Genomic DNA, 18,124 nt, shown 5'->3' with positions numbered 1-18,124 from the left:
GGAAACGGCTCTAAATCGCATTTTTAGCGTTTTTAACGCATAGTAAGCGTTATACCCGTTTTAAACATATAAGACTCATACCTACTGATGTAATTGGTATATTTTCATATAATAACAGTAAGTATAAGTATATGAACTCAGGTTTCCAGTTTTGGCAGTTTTAGCCCTTGTGAAATTACTAAAATACCCCTACGGTGCATAGTTTGATTTTAAATGTTAAGTTTGGTATATGGATCATACCCTACTGTTATAATATGTTAAATGAAGTATATTTTCTGTATAAACCAGACCTGAAACTCAGATTTCTAATTTGACTCTTTTATAATCTTTTAAATGACCAAAATGCCCTTCTAAGGCATAAATTGAGTTTAAAATTATTCCGGGCAATATAGAACATAACTTACTGATGTTATATCATATTTAAAGCATATTATCTCAGGGAACTTGCATTTGACTCTTTTGGCTACCCGTAACGCCCTTTTTGCGTTCGGTTCGGTTTACGTAACTAGTTTGCGTAAATTGACCGAAACGGGTCAAACGTTATCATTTTTATCTCAAAATCCAGAATGTATTTAGTATACCCATATTATACAAGTATTCAAACTTGTCGGGTCTAAATCACATTCTATCCGGTCTTTCGCTTAATCGTGCGTAAACCGTATCATTCTTAAAACTAACCGGTCAAAGCTTAGGCTTAAATAAAAGACCCGTTAGGAATTTAATAGGTTAATTATAAACCTTTGTTCCAGATTAGGAGGCCCAGTAAAAGCTACCAACACTTATCATTTGTGACTTATACTTGCTCAGGTAAATACATTTTGACTTATTTTCCCTATACGGGCTTGGGGTACGGTATTTAAAATACCGCTTGATCGGGCGCACAAGTCCTGCACCTTATGGGTGTACAGTCTTGAATAGCTTGTGCGACTCGTTTAAACAGTCTTGTCTTACTTTAGGCTGTGGGGGGTTATTGACCGTGTCCCGGATATCCTTGGCATTATCTTACGAGATGGCCACGACCAGAGCACGGGGTGTAGGCGTACACCCGGCGTGTATAACTCTTTAATGTGGTGTGTTATTTAACCTTTAGCCCGGACAGCAGATCCCGGGCCACCATAAGTACGGGTACATGTAAATCGTTCACAAGTTTATATTGCATAAATATCCCAAGTTAATAAAAAATATTTATGCCTTGTGCATTTAAATAAATTTTCAATCATTTTCAAAATGAGTCAGTCAATTTGTATTTACCAGTGTAAACTGACGTATTTTTCCCAAAAGGTTAAGTGCAGGTACTATACGAAAATAGGCTGGCTGTTTCATAAGAGCGTCCACTATAGTCTCGCAAGCTCGGACGACAAAATATCTGTTGAACAATTTATTCTTATTTTTATTTGATCCGCCTGTGGATCCGTTTCAACTACTTATGATGTTTATTATGTCATTTTAATTAAAGTTGAAATGTATCTATTCTGCTTCCGCTGTGCATTACTATATTGTGTTGTTTGTCTATGACGATGCCAACTACGTCACTGTACCCCACACCGGGCCCGCCGGTGACACGTGGAAATCGGGGTGTGACAACTTTTGTGCTTCAAATTGCAAGTTTCCGAATTTTAACCGTTACATAACATATTAACCACTTTAGAATAGTTCAAGAGAGTGTTTTAAGCATTATACCTCTAGCTCGAGGCTAGGGAAGAATCTATGCGAAAAATGCGTGGATAAAAGCTAGATAGAGAGGTCCTTCGTCTTCCGTTTGCTCCAAGGCTCCTCGTATGTGACCCGTAACACTTGTATATGCTTGGAACTTGAAGACCAAACTCGAAAATGGATGGGGTGTCAAGGGGGTGTTCGGCCGTGACTTAGAGCAAGAGGGAGAGAGTAATTTTGTGGAGTTGTGTGGAGTGTAAGATCTCTTGTGCCACCACTAGTTACTTATAGGCAATTTGTGAGTTTAGGAACCATTGGTCCTTGTGTCCTCTAGATATGAGACCAAGGAAATAAAATATTGGAAATGGTACATGTCAAGGTCACAAGGTGACCGATCGGCCCAAGGGGGAGGGGGGTCCCTAGTTCGATTCCAACTAGATTAGTTGATGTTTAGTTAGGTTAACTAAGTAAGATTTAGGGATTAACTTGGTTAGTTGAGTGTTGTGCTTTAACGCGGGTGTTAGGGTGTTCAGGGACCCTAACTGGCTCAGAAAAAGATCAATATTGTTAATGTCAATATTTTTATGTTCCGGGTATAGTCCGGTTGTTCGGTTGGATAGTAATCCGTTAAAGCGCTTAACAAAGCTTTAAAGTGTCATAAATACCATTTTTAGTGACACAACTTATTCCCCAAAGTGTCAGGAATATTTTCCTCATGTTTTGGCACTTTATTAGCCAGCTAGAAGCTGAATGGTAAATTAAAGTGCTGTGTTTTGTGCTCATTGTATGTTTTAGGCACATCCAGTCATCGTAACTTATTCCTAGAGACGCAGTTCTACAACCCTTGTATCCCTACACTCACTATGGGTGTAGTAAAATATTTCTGGCTCATACAGGCCTTAGAGGCAGTATCTGCCTGATGCTGGCTTTATCAGCATGTTCAATAGGTTATCCGTTCATAGTGCTATTGTGCTTTTGTGCATCATGTGTGTCACTAGAGTTCAGTATGTAAATAATGTAGTGACGGTATGTAAAGTATGATGCAGGGATATACAAGTATCAGAAATCAAGTAGCAGTTCATCAGTAATTTCAAGTAAGCACAGTAATTAAGTAGCAATTAATTATTAATTAAATCGTACGGATACCTGGTTTTGTGAGGGTTGTCACACCTGCCTGGACGGATCCCCCCGCAACTTGCACCTCTGCGTTCAACCTGGGATCAACCTCATCATCAACCACATATTTTACATCCTTAGAATCACCCTGGAGAAGCCGCCACAAAGTTATCTCTGCACAAAAAGAAAACACTAAAGATGACTACGGGTTCCCAAAGGCATAAAAAAAGGAGATGGTTGTAAGAAGCAAACCAAGAGCAAGGAAGTACCTTTCTTGCCGAAAAAAGCTCTCGGACGAACTGGGTAGGAGGGGCTCAGACCGCCCATAGCAAGCATCCCTTCGGAGAAAGTAAAAGCCCTCGTTGGGTTGTCACACATCCTTTTCCACTGAATGGTCTCACCCGCGAAAAGGGTAGGGATAGTGTCTTCAATAACGGCGTCAAGATCCTTTGGCACAGGGGACTCCGGCAGCTTGGCTGCAGAAACGAAGATGAATCTGCACTTCCAGTCCTTTGGATAGGTAGAGGTTGGCATGAAACTGTAGCAAGGCCTCGAAACACTGTTTTGCCGCTTAGCGAAGGTGAACCAGTCTCCGTCGGAAATAAGCCGGTAAAACATACAGAATAAAGGGACAGAGGGTTCCCCTGAGATAGCGGCACAGGACAGTTCGAAATGAACCACCCTCATGAACCCCAAAGGATGAATCTGTGAGAAATCAACTTTTCGTTTATTTTATCTTTATTTTATTATTAGCTTTGTCTTATATATTTTGTTGTGCAACTTGTTTAATTTTTGACAGGTTCATCATGCCGCCACGTATGCGAGGACGAGGAGGATTCGCCACATCACATGACCACGAGGCAGGACCCTCACACAGGCGTGCCCCATCAGCTTCGCACAACACTGCAGCCCATGATCTTTGGAGATCATTCACCGAGCCAGCCAGGCACTCGGTATCTTTGAGCACCTCGCCTTCCCTACCCCACTCATTTGGGCCCCACTCTGAAAATGGGCCCCATGACTCCCATGGATCTTTCATTCCATTGCACCAGTCACCTCACCACTACCCAGCACCAGCCTATCAGGGCCTATACAACCCTGATGCTTACTTGGATGAACCAGTGGGTCATAACCCACTAGGACCTGAAGACCACTTCTCTGGTGGTAACGAGATGGAGGTCGACGAGGACACTGACCCTTCCCTGCCACCGTCCGGCACGCCTAACCATCCCATTGAGATATCGGATGGGTCACCATACAGGGGATCACCATTCAATGGTGTTGATAGCTTTGAGGAGAAGTTCAGGCAGCACGATTGGTATTACACCCCCAGCCACCACAACTCTTCGATGCTCCAGTCTCACCTTGGTTCACTGGTGCACTCGCAGCACCACTCTCAGCAGCAGCAGCTTCAGCAGCCGCCCTTGCAGCAGGACCCATCTGAGGCCTTTTGGCGCGACGTGGTTACTCCGTCGCCACCACCACCACCGGTTTTGCCTCCTCCGCCTCAGAGGCCAAGGAGGAACGCGCGTATGTCTACGCGATGAGGGATTCGCATTGCCACCCCTCGACATTCTGGTAGCGGCCGCTACTCGCCGCTCCACGAGGAGTCCGAGACGGGAGAGTCTCAGCATCCCGTCTCAGAGGTTACTTCTGCGACTATTGCGCCACTACCGCCGCAGAACTTTGGAGAGCCCATTCCTGCGTATGCTAGCGCAGCTCAGTTCAACCCTTTCGAGCCGACTTTTCCTCCCGGTTATGATTATACGGGAGATCCCTACTGGCTAGCTTCAGGCTACAACCCTCTCAATCAGGAGAGTACTTTTGGAGGTCCCTGGGCTACGGGACCATCAGCTTTTGGATTCCCACCACAGGGATACCAGCAGCCGCCTCCTCCACAGCCACAGCAGTATCAGCCACCGCCGCCGGCGCCAATGATGTCGCCACCGCAAGTCCAAGAAATCCTGCAAGGGATACACGACGTGCGACGGGAGTTGCAAAATGATCGCCGACACAACCGCGGTATGTTCAAAAAGATGGTTGACTTGATTAAGGGTAAGAGTAAGAAGGATTATTAAATCCTTTGTTGTCAGCTCTTTTACTCATGTCCCTGCGTGGACATTTATTCCTGTATTCTACCCCTGTGTGGGTATATTTCTCTTATTCTACCCCTGCGTGGGTATGTTGTTCTGTTAACCCCTGCGTGGGTTTGTTTTATTTTATTTGTTGTTGTTGTTATTTGTTTAGCCCCTGCGCGGGCATGTTATTCATGTTATTTGAATTAAAGTCCCGTTTAGGGCAAAGATGTACTAGTTACTTTATTTAAAATTTGAAATGGTTAATTTGAATTTCTCATTTTTTTTATGTGCATGAATATAATATTAAAATAAATGGAAAATATCAATTTTTATTTGATTTGCCATTTTAATAAGAATCTTAGTAAGGTAGAACCTAGCTTGAATGCCTTATTCACAGGCCTAGCCAATATGGTAAAACCTGGTTGAAAAGATTCAAATCTCTGTTAACATCTGAAAACATGTTAACATTCCTGGCCAAGCGTGATCTGTAAAATCACACAAGCCACCCTTTTTAATAAATTATCTACAGATTATATCTGTACACAAGTCTGTTTATGACTTGATACCTACGGGTTATGACTATGTCATATAGTGGCAGTTGTGGTTTATGACTCCCTGCCTAGTAAAGGATTATTTGTTTAATTATACAATTTCTAATCCTATAAAAATCTAAATTTATAATTTAGTAAGTTGTCCGAAGTGACTAGGCCCATTGTGCCAATATATATTTCATTCCATAATATAGTTGCTAATAAAAGCCTTGAATGAAATTAAATAAATTAACTATTATGATTCTTAATATCATGGTTAATAAATCGTCTAGAACGATAATACTGTTAGGTTTCTAAATAAGACCTTGTCCTTTTATGTAGCTTAAAGCTACATGGCCAAATCGGAGGAGACCAACAGTCATTCTGGAGAACACCCAGATAATACCAGGATTCACGTCACTGGTGAAGAATTGCAAGCACTGATAGATAACGTTGTTGCCAAAGCTATGGATAGGCAATTCAGAGAATCTAGCGGTACTCGGAGTAGGACCCGAACAGTAACGCACGTAAAGCCCAAGACTCACTCTGAGGCTCATAGTAAGCCACCTTCTAAAAAGAGTGAGCCGAAGAAGGATGAGGATGATAATCACTCCTCCAACCACAGCAGTATTCCTAAGCAAGAGATCAAGCTGAAGCATGATACGCACAGCAAGTCCTGTACGTACAAATATTTTGTATCTTGCAAACCCAGAGATTTTACTGGGGAAAAGGGGGCAGTTGATTGCATGACATGGATTGATGAGATGGATACTGTGGTTGATATCAGCGGGTGTGCTGATAGGGACGTCGTGAAGTACGTGTCCCAGTCATTCAAGGGAGATGCGTTAGCATGGTGGAAGTCACTCCTACAAGCTGCCGGTAAGGCCACACTGTACGGTTTGTCATGGGAACAGTTTGTGGCCCTGATCAAGGAGAATTTCTGCCCGCAGCATGAGGTCGAAAGAATTGAATCGGATTTCGTATCTCTGGTTATGAAGAACCTCGATTGTCAAGCGTATCTTACTACGTTCAACACTTTATCTCGGTTAGTGCCTTATCTGGTGACCCCGGAGCCGCGAAGGATTGCTCGATTTATTGGGGGTCTGGCACCAGAGATAAAGGCAAGCGTCAAGGCTTCAAGGCCTACGACATTTAGATCCGTAGCTGATCTATCCCTCTCCCTCACTCAAGATGTAGTCAGACTGAGAGCTATGAAGAGCTCAGAGGAAAACAAAAGGAAACGTGAGGATGACACCTCACGTAGATCTGAGAAGCGACACAGGGGGAACAACGACCATAAGAAAGGGTCGGGGTTCAAGAAAGGAGATCAGTCGGGTGAAAAACCCAGATGCAAGAACTGCAAGAGACACCATTTTGGGAAATGTCGTTTGGAAGCGAATTCCCAGTCTCACGAAAAGCGATGTGGAATCTGCAAGTCCACAGACCATAAAGCTCTAGATTGCAAGAAGATGAAGGATGCAACTTGTTTTGGTTGCAACGAAAAAGGGCACATTCGGCCCAACTGCCCAAAGAATGCAAAGAAAGCTGATGATGGGAAAAAGACTAATGCGAGAGTCTTCAGAATGGACGCCAAGGAGGCAGTTCTTGACGACAACGTCATTACAGGTACGTTTCTTGTAAATGATGTTTTTGCTAGAGTCTTGTTTGATTCAGGAGCTGATAAGTCGTTTGTAGATGATAAGTTCTGTAAATTGTTGAACCTTCCTGTTAAAACCATAAGCGTGAAATATGAGGTGGAATTAGCCGATGGAACCATAGAAACCGCCTCGACTGTTCTAGATGGATGTGTTATATCCATTAGGAATCATTCTTTCCCGTTATCCTTGCTTCCCTTTAAGCTAGCTGGATTTGATATAGTGATACGCATGGATTGGTTGTCGAGTAATCAAGCCCAGATTCTGTGCAACAGAAAGCAAGTAATAGTTAAGACTCCGTCTGGTGAGTCACTTACTATTCAAGGGGATACCCAGCATGGATTGCCTGAGCAAGTGTCCATGCTCAAGGCATCCAGGTGCATGCAGAAGGGATGTGTCATTTATATGGCACAAGTTACCATTGATGAGCCGAAGCCGAAGATTGAGGATATCCCTGTTATCTCGGAATATCCCGAGGTTTTCCCAGAAGAACTACCCGGTTTGCCACCAGATAGGCAAGTGGAGTTTCGGATAGACATCATTCCAGGCGCTGCACCTGTAGCAAGAGCACCATACAGATTGGCACCAACGAAGATGAAGGAGTTGAGGACGCAGTTGGATGATTTGTTAGCTAAAGGTTTTATTAGACCTAGCTCGTCTCCTTGGGGAGCGCCGATCTTGTTCGTTAAGAAGAAGGATGGATCGATGCGTCTGTGCATCGACTACCGTGAGCTTAACAAGGTCACTATCAAGAATAGATATCCGTTACCCAGGATCGACGATCTGTTCGATCAGTTGCAAGGAGCAAGCTATTTCTCCAAGATCGACCTGAGGTCAGGTTATCAGCAGCTAAAGGTCAAAGACGAAGATGTGCACAAGACAACGTTTAGGACTCGTTATGGACATTACGAGTTCCTAGTGATGCCTTTTGGGCTCACAAACGCACCAGCCGCATTCATGGATCTCATGAATCGCGTCTGCAAGCCTTATTTGGATAAATTCGTCATCGTCTTTATTGACGACATCCTTATCTACTCGAAGAGCCAAGCTGACCATGAGAAACACCTTCGTTGTATTCTCAAACTTCTGCATCAAGAGAAGCTTTATGCCAAATTTTCGAAGTGTGAATTTTGGCTTCGAGAAGTCCAGTTCCTTGGACATGTAGTAAGCGAGCGTGGTATCCAAGTAGATCCCGCTAAAGTAGAAGCAGTCATGAACTGGCAGGAGCCGAAGACTCCTACCGAGATTCGCAGTTTCCTCGGATTGGCAGGATATTATAGGCGATTTATCGAGAACTTTTCAAGAATTGCTGCGCCCCTAACTTCGTTGACTCGTAAGAAGATTAAGTTCGATTGGGGCCCTAAGCAGCAGGAATCCTTCGATATTTTGAAGAAGAAGTTGAGCAATGCTCCAGTGTTGACACTGCCCGATGGCATAGAAGATTTCATAGTATATTGCGATGCATCGCACACTGGTATGGGCTGTGTACTCATGCAGAAAGGCAAAGTCATTGCCTACGCTTCTCGACAGCTAAAGGTGCACGAGAAGAACTACACCACCCATGATTTGGAATTGGGTGCTGTTGTGTTTGCTTTAAAGCTATGGAGACATTACTTGTACGGAACCAAGTGTATAATATATTCAGATCACAAGAGTCTTCAGCATTTGTTCAATCAGAAGAAATTGAACATGCGTCAAAGGCGATGGATGGAAACTTTAAATGATTATGACTATGAGATAAGATACCATCCAGGCAAGGCAAATGTAGTTGCCGACGCCTTAAGCAGAAAGGAAAGGGTGAAACCGATCAGAATCAATGCCAAGCGCATTGAAATAAGAAATAATTTGAATGAAAGGATGTTAGCTGCACAGAAGGAAGCTGTGTTGGGAGCTAACTATCCTGCAGAGAAGTTAGGAGTAACGGAGGAACAGTTATCCTACGACAAAGATGGAATGCTACGACTAAACGGACGAATATGGGTTCCAGTGTATGGAGGACTTCGGGATGTCATCCTCCAGGAAGCCCATAGCTCTAAATATTCCGTTCATCCTGGAGCTGATAAGATGTACCAGGATTTGAAAGCAAACTACTGGTGGATTGGTTTGAAAAAGTCAGTAGCTGAGCATGTAGCTAAATGTTTGACTTGTGCGCAAGTCAAGGCTGAGCATCAGAAGCCGTCAGGTTTGCTTCAACAACCTGAAATTCCCAAGTGGAAATGGGAAATGGTGACAATGGATTTCATCACCAAGTTGCCGAAGACGAAAAAGGGAAATGATACCATATGGGTCATTGTAGATAGACTGACTAAGTCAGCTCATTTTCTACCCATCAAGGAGACGTATAGCTCCGATATGTTAGCACAATTATACGTCGATAAGATTGTAGCGCTACATGGTATACCTGTATCTATTATCTCCGATAGAGATACTAGATATACATCGCATTTTTGGAAGAGTTTCCAACAATCATTGGGCACTCGTTTGAATTTTAGTACGGCTTATCATCCTCAGACTGATGGTCAGAGTGAGCGTACTATTCAAACTTTGGAAGACATGCTTCGTGCATGTGCGATCGACTTGGGTGGTAGTTGGGATAAGAACCTACCACTGATTGAATTCTCCTACAACAATAGCTACCATTCCAGCATAAAGGTTGCGCCTTTTGAGGCCCTATACGGTAGAAAGTGTAGATCGCCCATTTGTTGGGCAGAAGTTGGAGATGTCCAATTGTCAGGACCAAATATCGTTTTTGAAACGACGGACAAGATCGTGTAGATTCGCGATCGTTTGAAAGCTGCCAGGGATAGGCAGAAAAGTTATGCGGATCCAAAGCGCAAAGATTTTCACTTCGATGTAGGTGATAAGGTATTGCTTAAAGTATCGCCCTGGAAGGGTGTGATGCGATTTGGTAAGAAAGGCAAGCTAAGCCCGAGATATATAGGACCTTTCGAGATCATCGAACGTGTCGGGTCAGTCGCTTACAAGTTAAACTTGCCTGAAGAACTTAGCGCTATTCATAATGTGTTCCACATCTGTAATTTGAAGAAGTGTTTCGCTGACGATTCACTGGTTATACCGCATACAGATATACACATAGACGAGAGTCTGAAATTTGTGGAAAAACCTTTGTCGATTGAGGATCGACAGGTAAAGAAGCTTCGAAGGAAGCACGTGCCTATTGTTAAGGTCAAATGGGATGCCCGTAGAGGTCCCGAATACACGTGGGAAGTGGAATCCACGATGCAAGAGAAATATCCCCATTTGTTTCAGTAAATCTCAAGGTCGAGATTTCTTTTAAGGGGGTGAGGATGTAACACCTCGAAAAATTTCGTCCAATAATGTCTTGACACGTGTCATAAGGTTCCGGTATGTGAAAACAAACTTTAGAGGGACTAAAAGTGACAAACAGTGAAAACTATGGAACGTAAGGGTCCAAAGTGTCAACAATGGATAAATAGACTCTATGATAACCCTACATAATGTTTATAACCTTAAACGGATGGTTCATGGATCATACGACGCGGAAATTGCACAAAAGTGAGGAATTGCAAACTATAGGGGCCAAAAGTGTCAACATGTTTAATTTATACCTCTGAGTGAACTTTTGGCAGACCCGAAGCTTTGAGAAGCTAAAATATACTCACTAGAATATGTGGTTAAAATTTCGTGAAGTTTCGTCAACGTATGAGAAAGTTATGGCCAAAACCGTACTTGAGGGGTTAAAAGCATCAACGTCGAATTTCATGGCTTTTCGGTTGAGCGCAAAGTTATCCGAGGACATTACCATGTTGGTAAATGTCCTAAGGTTCTTAGAAACCAAGTTTGGGGGTTTACGAGTCAAAATAACTAGCCGAAACATCGCGTGCAAGAACAGGGACCAAAGCTCCCAAGTTTGAAACATTTTTGGGCCTGCAGACCCCAGGCGACCCGCCTGGGAATCCTTAGGCGGGCCGCGTGAACCCCCCAGCATCAGGAATTCGCGAAAATTGCAATTCTGGTCCGAATTTGAAGTGTTAAACAGCTGTATGCACCTCCAAATGCTCCAATGAAAACCCTTGCATGCCTAAGGCAACAGTAAGCTAATCACAAACCTCTAAATTCACCTTTAAAGCAGATCATTCACCACTTTTGTTGAGCACTTGTGATAGTAACAAGAACATTCAACTTGCAAAAATTCTCAGAGCATTCCAGGAGCATTTCTGATCATCAAGGCCGACTCCAAGTACTTGCTAGGCTTCATTAGGACCTTGGTAATCTTTTATATCATCCTCAAATTCGTTCTTGCTTTGATTATTGCTAAAAGTCAAACTGATTGTTCTTATACTTTGACTTTCTGATTAAACGAGTTTTACTCAGTCATTTCTCAAATTGAAACCACATATACGTTGGTATTTATGTGGGAAACAAACCCTCAAAAGGGTATTCTCTGATTCCCACTATATGCATGCTAATTGTCGAGTCAAACTTGTTTCTAAAAAGTCAACAGAAGTTGTTTTTGCAAAAATAAGCTTAAATGATAATGTAGAGGACATGCAATCTGTTTGATCATCATAAATAACTTATAATATATGTAGGAATGTGTTTTATCATAACCAACTCGACAATCTATAGTATAAATACGAATCGGAACCGAAAGTCTTGTAAAACGACTATTTCGTAGACTATCGATTCGGATTCGTACATGCATGTTTGAGATCTGTATTGGAGAGTATTTTTGACCATTTTTATTTTGGTAAAACTTTCTGGAATTTTTGTTGTTTGAGTCTATACTTAGCCGATTTATTTGCATGTTTCCGATTATGCTTAAAAGTTGACTATTTTGCCCTTTTTGATATAAAACGTGATTTTTGGAAAAGTGAAAGAGTAGAAATCTTTATTTCTAATATATAAACTTGCACCGAAAATTTCGGATCAGTCGGTGGTCCAGATTTTGAGTTATGGCCATTAGCGTAAAACTATGTTCTTAAGTTACATAAACGGCACTTTTCGCGTATAACCCATTTCAGGCCACGTTTTGATATAAAACTTTTTACCCACTGATGTTATATAATATTTTGGGATTTTAGATGATTTTTATTTAATTTTTGGCTGGTCGTATCTTAGATCGCTTAGTTATTTCGGTTTATGTCGGTTTTGACCGTTTAGGCCATAAAATGAGTTTTATACATCCTTTTGACCCGAAACCTTTTTCTACTGATTTTATATGTTAAATATATTATTTTGAGCATTCTGGAAATATAAAAATCTCAGCTTTCTTTTAAAAACCCGGAAACGGCTCTAAATCGCATTTTTAGCGTTTTTAACGCATAGTAAGCGTTATACCCGTTTTAAACATATAAGACTCATACCTACTGATGTAATTGGTATATTTTCATATAATAACAGTAAGTATAAGTATATGAACTCAGGTTTCCAGTTTTGGCAGTTTTAGCCCTTGTGAAATTACTAAAATACCCCTACGGTGCATAGTTTGATTTTAAATGTTAAGTTTGGTATATGGATCATACCCTACTGTTATAATATGTTAAATGAAGTATATTTTCTGTATAAACCAGACCTGAAACTCAGATTTCTAATTTGACTCTTTTATAATCTTTTAAATGACCAAAATGCCCTTCTAAGGCATAAATTGAGTTTAAAATTATTCCGGGCAATATAGAACATAACTTACTGATGTTATATCATATTTAAAGCATATTATCTCAGGGAACTTGCATTTGACTCTTTTGGCTACCCGTAACGCCCTTTTTGCGTTCGGTTCGGTTTACGTAACTAGTTTGCGTAAATTGACCGAAACGGGTCAAACGTTATCATTTTTATCTCAAAATCCAGAATGTATTTAGTATACCCATATTATACAAGTATTCAAACTTGTCGGGTCTAAATCACATTCTATCCGGTCTTTCGCTTAATCGTGCGTAAACCGTATCATTCTTAAAACTAACCGGTCAAAGCTTAGGCTTAAATAAAAGACCCGTTAGGAATTTAATAGGTTAATTATAAACCTTTGTTCCAGATTAGGAGGCCCAGTAAAAGCTACCAACACTTATCATTTGTGACTTATACTTGCTCAGGTAAATACATTTTGACTTATTTTCCCTATACGGGCTTGGGGTACGGTATTTAAAATACCGCTTGATCGGGCGCACAAGTCCTGCACCTTATGGGTGTACAGTCTTGAATAGCTTGTGCGACTCGTTTAAACAGTCTTGTCTTACTTTAGGCTGTGGGGGGTTATTGACCGTGTCCCGGATATCCTTGGCATTATCTTACGAGATGGCCACGACCAGAGCACGGGGTGTAGGCGTACACCCGACGTGTATAACTCTTTAATGTGGTGTGTTATTTAACCTTTAGCCCGGACAGCAGATCCCGGGCCACCATAAGTACGGGTACATGTAAATCGTTCACAAGTTTATATTGCATAAATATCCCAAGTTAATAAAAAAATATTTATGCCTTGTGCATTTAAATAAATTTTCAATCATTTTCAAAATGAGTCAGTCAATTTGTATTTACCAGTGTAAACTGACGTATTTTTCCCAAAAGGTTAAGTGCAGGTACTATACGAAAATAGGCTGGCTGTTTCATAAGAGCGTCCACTATAGTCTCGCAAGCTCGGACGACAAAATATCTGTTGAACAATTTATTCTTATTTTTATTTGATCCGCCTGTGGATCCGTTTCAACTACTTATGATGTTTATTATGTCATTTTAATTAAAGTTGAAATGTATCTATTCTGCTTCCGCTGTGCATTACTATATTGTGTTGTTTGTCTATGACGATGCCAACTACGTCACTGTACCCCACACCGGGCCCACCGGTGACACGTGGAAATCGGGGTGTGACAACTTTTGTGCTTCAAATTGCAAGTTTCCCAATTTTAACCGTTACATAACATATTAACCACTTTAGAATAGTTCAAGAGAGTGTTTTAAGCATTATACCTCTAGCTCGAGGCTAGGGAAGAATCTATGCGAAAAATGCGTGGATAAAAGCTAGATAGAGAGGTCCTTCGTCTTCCGTTTGCTCCAAGGCTCCTCGTATGTGACCCGTAACACTTGTATATGCTTGGAACTTGAAGACCAAACTCGAAAATGGATGGGGTGTCAAGGGGGGTGTTCGGCCGTGACTTAGAGCAAGAGGGAGAGAGTAATTTTGTGGAGTTGTGTGGAGTGTAAGATCTCTTGTGCCACCACTAGTTACTTATAGGCAATTTGTGAGTTTAGGAACCATTGGTCCTTGTGTCCTCTAGATATGAGACCAAGGAAATAAAATATTGGAAATGGTACATGTCAAGGTCACAAGGTGACCGATCGGCCCAAGGGGGAGGGGGGTCCCTAGTTCGATTCCAACTAGATTAGTTGATGTTTAGTTAGGTTAACTAAGTAAGATTTAGGGATTAACTTGGTTAGTTGAGTGTTGTGCTTTAACACGGGTGTTAGGGTGTTCAGGGACCCTAACTGGCTCAGAAAAAGATCAATATTGTTAATGTCAATATTTTTATGTTCCGGGTATAGTCCGGTTGTTCGGTTGGATAGTAATCCGTTAAAGCGCTTAACAAAGCTTTAAAGTGTCATAAATACCATTTTTAGTGACACAACTTATTCCCCAAAGTGTCAGGAATATTTTCCTCATGTTTTGGCACTTTATTAGCCAGCTAGAAGCTGAATGGTAAATTAAAGTGCTGTGTTTTGTGCTCATTGTATGTTTTAGGCACATCCAGTCATCGTAACTTATTCCTAGAGACGCAGTTCTACAACCCTTGTATCCCTACACTCACTATGGGTGTAGTAAAATATTTCTGGCTCATACAGGCCTTAGAGGCAGTATCTGCCTGATGCTGGCTTTATCAGCATGTTCAATAGGTTATCCGTTCATAGTGCTATTGTGCTTTTGTGCATCATGTTTGTCACTAGAGTTCAGTATGTAAATAATGTAGTGACGGTATGTAAAGTATGATGCAGGGATATACAAGTATCAGAAATCAAGTAGCAGTTCATCAGTAATTTCAAGTAAGCACAGTAATTAAGTAGCAATTAATTATTAATTAAATCGTACGGATACCTGGTTTTGTGAGGGTTGTCACACCTGCCTGGACGGATCCCCCCGCAACTTGCACCTCTGCGTTCAACCTGGGATCAACCTCATCATCAACCACATATTTTACATCCTTAGAATCACCCTGGAGAAGCCGCCACAAAGTTATCTCTGCACAAAAAGAAAACACTAAAGATGACTACGGGTTCCCAAAGGCATAAAAAAGGAGATGGTTGTAAGAAGTAAACCAAGAGCAAGGAAGTACCTTTCTTGCCGAAAAAAGCTCTCGGACGAACTGGGTAGGAGGGGCTCAAACCGCCCATAGCAAGCATCCCTTCGGAGAAAGTAAAAGCCCTCGTTGGGTTGTCACACATCCTTTTCCACTGAATGGTCTCACCCGCGAAAAGGGTAGGGATAGTGTCTTCAATAACGGCGTCAAGATCCTTTGGCACAGGGGACTCCGGCAGCTTGGCTGCAGAAACGAAGATGAATCTGCACTTCCAGTCCTTTGGATAGGTAGAGGTTGGCATGAAACTGTAGCAAGGCCTCGAAACACTGTTTTGCCGCTTAGCGAAGGTGAACCAGTCTCCGTCGGAAATAAGCCGGTAAAACATACAGAACAAAGGGACAGAGGGTTCCCCTGAGATAGCGGCACAGGACAGTTCGAAATGAACCACCCTCATGAACCCCAAAGGATGAATCTTTGAGAAATGAACACCAAAATGACGGAGCAGAGAGATCTTGAAGGTAGAAAGGGGGTATCGGACCCCACAGGAAGAAAAGGCGAGAGTGTAAATGGGTATCTTGTCCGGCGTACATTCTGCCGATTCACTGGGGCCGGGCAAGGAAGGAGAAAACCTATCTGGAATATTGTATGCCTCAACGAAGGATTTCAGGTCCTTCACCGTCAAGATAGACCTTATCGAGGACCGGCCACCACGACTCAGGATTAGAGGAAACGATGAATGGGGAATATGGTTACAGGTAAGAAAAGGAAGTTGGGAAATTTGAATGAGAATCGGAAGAGACTAAAAGGGGGTATTTAAAGAGATCATTGCTGACATGCAAGTAACCGTCACATCAGTGGTCGCTTCAAAAATTAAAAATGGGCACGTGCTACTAGGGAGTTAATTCCCGCTACAGTCGATTCGGCGATATCATGATTAATGGAGACGGCAAGCAGTAACTGACCCGGAGTGGGCCCACCAAAAGAGAAACCAATTCTCTTAAGCAGTTGTGACTCAGCCCCGGATCATGAGCCTCGGGTCTCAGAACCAGGGACTAAAGATGACTTGACGACGGGCCAGTGGGGAAGCCCACTTTACCCGCTTTGGGCCTTTCTCTTTTGGAGCCCAATTACTTAAAAGCCCATCGGATAGAATATCCTTGTTCATTAAGGTTTCTCCTTCGTTTGAGATGAGCGGGAAACAGCTAAGGAGAAACAGGCTCATTTAATGCTTGATAGAAAGAGTATCCGGTCTAAATCATTGTACTTATCCGGCTGAGCATTAATGGAAAGGGGGCAGCGCACCATTGAGGGTCAGACACGTGTCTGACCTTCCCAAGAAACTCCGAATACCGTCGGATAACATGGGGAAAGTCCTCGATAAGATAAGGGCTAGCCATTATATAAGAAGGGAGGAAGATAGAGCTCAAGTAAGCATAATCTCCGGCAACTTCTCATTTACTACTCTCATTAACTCCTCCCTCATTAAATCCCGACCAACATTCCTCACATTTATTGCATATAACTCGTTAACTAGATTCACACCAAGAGAGGAACTTTCCGGTGAATATCTTCATCGGAAAATACTCCTTATCTTTCCCGGCAAGTTTACTTACTCTCACGCCGGAGCTTGGTCACGGATCCCCCTCCCGGGGTCCCCCGTGGCGAGGCTAACGGTTTATTCTTTTGTAGTAAGCAAGGACAGAAGCTCTTGACGTCACCGAAGGTCCAGCCAACGTCAGCCGGAGGTTGGGTATTCGACAGCGGCGGTTCAAGAAAGAAAAGAGAAAGGTCATGGCTCTTAAGAATGAAGACAAGGGAGATATTTATAAGCTTGTTTTATCGAAGGCAAAATAGGAAACGCGTAATCTTATTCCATCTCATCAATCAAGTTCAAGCCGAAAAGGAAAGGATGATAACTCTACACGTTTCGGTCTCGTAAATTCAGCGAAACAGAAATGGAAACAAGTTGCGAGGGATGGTATGTGTAGTATTTTGGTGGTGAAAGTGTCTAGATTCATCATACGTAAATAAGGAAACGACCAATCAATCGGGAAATCAGAATTATTGAAAAGAAAAGGAAACACAGCCTGTTACTCGCTGTGATCAACCTTTTGGGCGGCAATTCAGTTTTCAAAGAAGAAACATATAACATGCATGTAAGATTTAAATAGTTATATGATTTGCACCAAACATCTATTGTGGTGCAGCGGTTTGATTGTCGTTCGTTCACGGTGGAGAATCGGGTTCGAGCCCGCGGTCTGCATATTTATTTCCATTTTTCGTTTAGACTTTAAAATGTTACAATAAGGCCCCTTGACTTATATATTTGTAATAATTGCCACTAACTTGGTTATTCATCCTAAAACTCATACCTAACTAGTTTACACATATAAAACCTTTTTTTTAAATTCAATAGTTAAATAATTAACTAGTTTATTTATTATATATATAAACTTTTAAATTAGTTAAATTAATTAGATAAACAACTATATTGATAATTTAGATTTAAAAAGCATAAAATATCTAAATAAATTCGCGAAAAAATTATGAAGTTTCAAGAGTTAGGATTCGGATTTCAAAACGGGTCGGATTTTAGATATTCGTTTTTGGCGGATATTACAGTCTCCCCTACTTTAGGAGATTTCGTCCTCGAAATCTAAGAGAAAGACTTCAAGATTCAAAAGAAAGAATAGATGAGTTTCACATAGCATAATGAATGCGTCACATAGCATATATAGTTTCACATGGCATACAAAATGTTCAATTAGTTTCACATAGCATATATAAAAGGTTTAACTAGTTTCACATAGCATAATCATGCA

The sequence above is a fragment of the Helianthus annuus genome, chromosome 4, assembly GCF_002127325.2.
Source record: "Helianthus annuus cultivar XRQ/B chromosome 4, HanXRQr2.0-SUNRISE, whole genome shotgun sequence".
NCBI classification, from domain to species: Eukaryota; Viridiplantae; Streptophyta; class Magnoliopsida; order Asterales; family Asteraceae; genus Helianthus; species Helianthus annuus.
Note: the sequence above shows the minus strand (reverse complement) of the source record.